The sequence below is a fragment of the Mastomys coucha genome, unplaced genomic scaffold (assembly GCF_008632895.1).
Source record: "Mastomys coucha isolate ucsf_1 unplaced genomic scaffold, UCSF_Mcou_1 pScaffold21, whole genome shotgun sequence".
Classification (NCBI taxonomy): Eukaryota; Metazoa; Chordata; class Mammalia; order Rodentia; family Muridae; genus Mastomys; species Mastomys coucha.
In genome coordinates this window covers 138,901,545-138,906,243 of record NW_022196904.1, presented here as the reverse complement: position 1 = coordinate 138,906,243, position 4,699 = coordinate 138,901,545, and positions in this window count along the sequence as shown.

The following is a 4,699-nucleotide window of genomic DNA, read 5'->3' as shown; positions in this document are numbered from 1 at the left end:
GGATGGCTGTGAGCCTCTACATCTGTATTAGTCAGGTACTGTCAGAGCCTCTCAGCAGATAGCTATATCAGGCTGGCTTGTCCTTCCTTCAGTCTCTGAAATCCAGGACACAAGGAGAAGACCAAAACTAAAGATAATAGGTATAGAAAAGAGTAAAGACCTCCAACTTAAAGGGCCAGTAAATATCTTCAACAAAATTATAGAAGAAAACTTCCAACTAGAGAATTCTACAAGGGACAGAACAGTAAAACCATGCTTCCCAGACATAAATGGCTGACCCCATGAGCCCTCACTCCATTATCCTGTGCTATCTATCACATAGACAATGCCCCAAGCTCCCAGTAATCTGGCTAGACTCCAACCCCCAGGCAACTAACCACAGCCAGGTATGCCCCACCCCACAGTTACCTGAGAACAGACAGGAAGCCCAGACTACCACATAAGACATAAGGGACTGTTTGCCCACTCCCTGCTCCCTCTCTCTCCTCTCTCCCCTCTCTCTCTCTCTCTCTCTCTCTCTCTCTCTCTCTCTCTCTCTCTCTCTCTCTCTCTCTCTCTCTTTCTCTCTCTCTCTCTACCTCTTAATCTTGTCTTTACTCTCCCTTCCACCTCTCTTCACGTGGCCATGGTGGCCTCTACTTCTCTACTTTTCTCTTTCCCTCTCCTTTCTAAAATAAACGCCTTAAGACCATGAATTGCCTCCTTTCAACTAGACTCTTGTTCACCCACTTCTGCAGCCCTGAGACCGGACCATCAACCCTTGCCCTGAGCTCCCACTGGAACAACCGGGCACCGCCCCCTTTTCCCCTTCATTCTCAGCTCTTCCGTAATATCCAGTGTCGCCTGTGATGCCCAGGAACTAGAACCTGCCATCCTTGGCCTCTGTGAGGCCCAGGGACCCCCACAGCTGTACCCCTCCACTCCCCAAGGACTGGGATCCAGATGCCCACCCTGTGGAGTGGATCTCATGGACAGCCTCCCTTGTCCATCTGCCCAGAGTACCGGAGCTCTGGCAGGACTCTGGTCTCCCCTTTGTTCCTCACGGCAGCAGAGCACACAGTCCAACAGTAGAGCACTGGCCTTGCATGTGCTTGCCCTGAGTTTGCTCCTGCAACCATAAAAACAAATAAATTAAAAAATAAAATTGGATTGAAATGTTTTATTTTATAAATAGCAGTGCTATGTTGATATGGTGGTTAGTCTTGATTGGGGAATTTGATGGGTGGAATATAGCATCACCATGGAAACAAGTCTCTAGGCTTGTGAGGAGGGGGATTATCTAGATTAGATTAATTGAAGTGAGAAAACCAACCCTAAACGTAGCAGGCACCATTCCATGGACAAGGTCCCAGACTGAATTAAAATAAGAAAATGAGCTAAAGCAGGAAGATTTCTCACTCTGGCTTCTCACTGTGGACAGAATAGGACCAATCTCTTCCTGCTCCTGCTGCCAAATCTTCAGCAGCCGTATACCATATTCGTAGTTGCTTTTGTCAACTATTTTGTCCCAGCATCAAGACAAATAACTAACAAAGTTAGAAATCCAACTCTCAAAAATTGTACTCTGACCTTCACAGGAGCCCCAAGATGTTACACACAGACAGACAGACAGACAGACAGACAGACAGACACACACACACACACACACACACACACACACACACACACACACACATGTGCACATACACATGCACACATAATTAAATGTAAAAATAAATAATTAAATGGATATAGAAAGTAGTCTTGTGCATCTGGTTGAAAAGTTTTATTGGGTGAGGAATATCACACAGTTGGTAGAGTGCTTCCAAAGCATGCTTGAAGCCCTGGGTCCATCCCTTAGACCCCCAAAACAAAGCATAGAGGCATACACCTATAATCCCAGTGTTTGAGAAGTAGAGGAAGTAGGCTCAGAAGTGGTTAAAGGTCATCCTCGGCTACAAAATGAGTTGGATGCCCGCTAGGACTACATAAAAGTCTATCCAAAAAAAAAAAAAAAAAAAACCTTTGGCCCACATAGGAGCTATTCCCAAAAGAAACTCAAATTCAACCCCCTTTAAAATGCTGTGTACAGGGAATAGAGAGATGGCTCAAGGGTTAGGAGCACTTACTGCTTTTGCAGTTCTTGTTCCCCAGAACTCATGTGTGTTAGGGGAAGTGTCACAATCATCTGTGACTACAATTCTAGAGCTTTCTAACAATCTGTAGGTATGTTGCCATGACAGACAAGTGCAAGTCAGTGGGTAACTTTTGGGATTCAGTTTTCTCCTCCAGTTGTATAGCTTCCCGCTGTGCATCAAAATTTTTCTTGGGGAGATGCTATACATATGTCTACTCATCCCATATAGGGAGACCACAACAGACCAAGATAAGGATACCACTTAAGTCCAACTTGATGAACCAATTACAAGAATATGGGTGAAAGGTTACTAAGAGGAGCAAAAATGACCAAGTGACAGCTGCATCACCAAGGCCCACCCCAGCATGGGTGATGGCTCACAAAAGCTGGGAGCCTGAAAGCAGCTCAACAGGTTGGAAAATACTCTTTCCAAATGACTCAGTTTGTCTAAACCTCTTCCAGGCAGCTCAGCTGGTTTCTGCTTCTTCTAGGCAGCTGGTCTGATCTCAGCCTTTTTTAGTTTTGCTTGTCAGCAATCTTCTTTGAACCTTGGCTTGTTTGAGAGTGACTCTCCACAGTTTTATTGCTTACTCTGGGAAGAAGGGACCTAGTGAGTCTGATCAGTTTCAGGGACTTCCTGAAGCTATTTTAAATAGTTGACCTCCCTGCTAAAAAAACTTCCCTGAAGGATGGAGTGTTTCAGTTTCAAAAGAGACTGTTATACAACAGTCCCAGGGACTGAATTCAAGTCAGCAGGCTTGGAAGCAGGTGCCTTTAACTTCTAAACCATGTTACCAATCCAAGACACAGGATAACCTAATATTCTATAAAAGCATTAAGCTATAAGCTGAGACACTGTCAAATACTGCTAGGAATGTGTTGTTGTTAATTATAAACTGCTATTGTAAGCATCATTCATGTGTACTTGCCACACATACTCCAGTCGAGTCTTCGTGACAGTAGCCCACAGAGGCAAAAAGCTTCAAGGAAGTTAGCCTCCTGGAATTCTTTGGCATCTCCTAACATGGATGTGTTCCAGATTTGTCTTTGCGATAGTCGATGGAGAGTTTGGTGTGCTTGCTTTATTATCAGGCATACAGGTGCCCCAAGGAATGATTTGTAAATAGCCAAGCTAGATTAAACTTGTTCCCTGGCCCCCACAGTGTTCCAGTATCCTAATCGGTGCTGAGCTGTCCGCAGCTTGGAATTTCACAAGGATGCTACTTAATCATACAGATTGTCTCCAGAGAAGGAGAAAGAGACGAGGCATTAGAGTTTACTGTCAACAAAGTAAAATTAGAATTCTCATAGCAGTCACATATGGCAGACTACTTTACATATTAGAGGGAAGCTAGTGGGCTCCCCTGCCAAATAGATGTCTGTCACAAATGCTTAAAATTATAGTCGAAGTCATTCCCAAGAGCTGCAAGAATGGGACTTCCTGGTGCTTACCTCCGACAAGCCTAGAGGATTAGCATAGGGCTGGCTGGTGGTGGGTTATCCATTCACACCTGGCTGCTAAATCAAGCTGCCTGTGATGTGGCCGCTGCCTGCCTGGTTCCTGTCAATTACCCTGACTGGTGTATTATCTAACATTTTTATTCTTCTGTATATGACTGTAAAAGCCTGATGCTCACTTTGTGAAAATACACTCAGACCCAACACTCCCTTGTGTCACGTCTGTTTGTCAATCCACCAACTTCTTGCCCACCTGGTACCAGGACCCTATTTCTCCTGCAGGTTAAGGGGCCAAGGCTGGCCCAGCCGTGGCATATACTTTTCTTTCTAATAAGCTAAACTGTTGGCAATCTGGCATGTTTTACCCTTTAATTGGCAAATGTCAGATACTTCCCTGTACCAGCTAATTTGGGTGGCGTGTTTTCAACCAAGCAACACCTCTCTGGGTGACTGGTCACCACAATATGGCAAGCAGGCATATGGTGACTTGAAGTAATTGCACTCCAGATATGAGGAACACTGCAACCTCAGCTGCCACTGCAGGAGGTCTTGCTCCAGAGATCTCCCAGAAATCGATAATTGATTAGTCCTTATGCAGGGCCAGTGATTGGAACTAGGTACCATTAAGTGATGGATGGGAATTTTGAAGCATCCACAAATGTTCTTTGCCCCCTTTCTGGCTACAAAACTAGCTTATTTTCCTGTTTTCTCAGGAGAGCTGGGAGGCCTTTCTTTCTTCCATTAAATAAGTCTCCCAGATAGGCTTTTGGTCTACTTGTGGTCTTTAACATGGAATGAAAGCTGGGCTGGCTACAAAAACAAGCAGAACACTGGGGCTTCCAGTGACATCAACAGCCACCACTGTGTGGAGGCAGATGAAGAACTCTGTGGAGTCACCAGGAATAGAGATCTCTTATACCTGTGGCTAGAGGTATAAACCAGGAGGCTGACCTTAGGGCCCTGACACCTAAAGTTCTGAGATCTGACACCAGGGTGCAGAAGAGTTTGAAGAGTTCCAGTGAAGACAGAAACTTCAAAATGCCAGAGACAGCTGGTCAGTGTGGTGCACACCTTTAATCCCAGCGTTTGGGAGACTGAGGAGGGCACATCTCTGTGAGTGCAAAG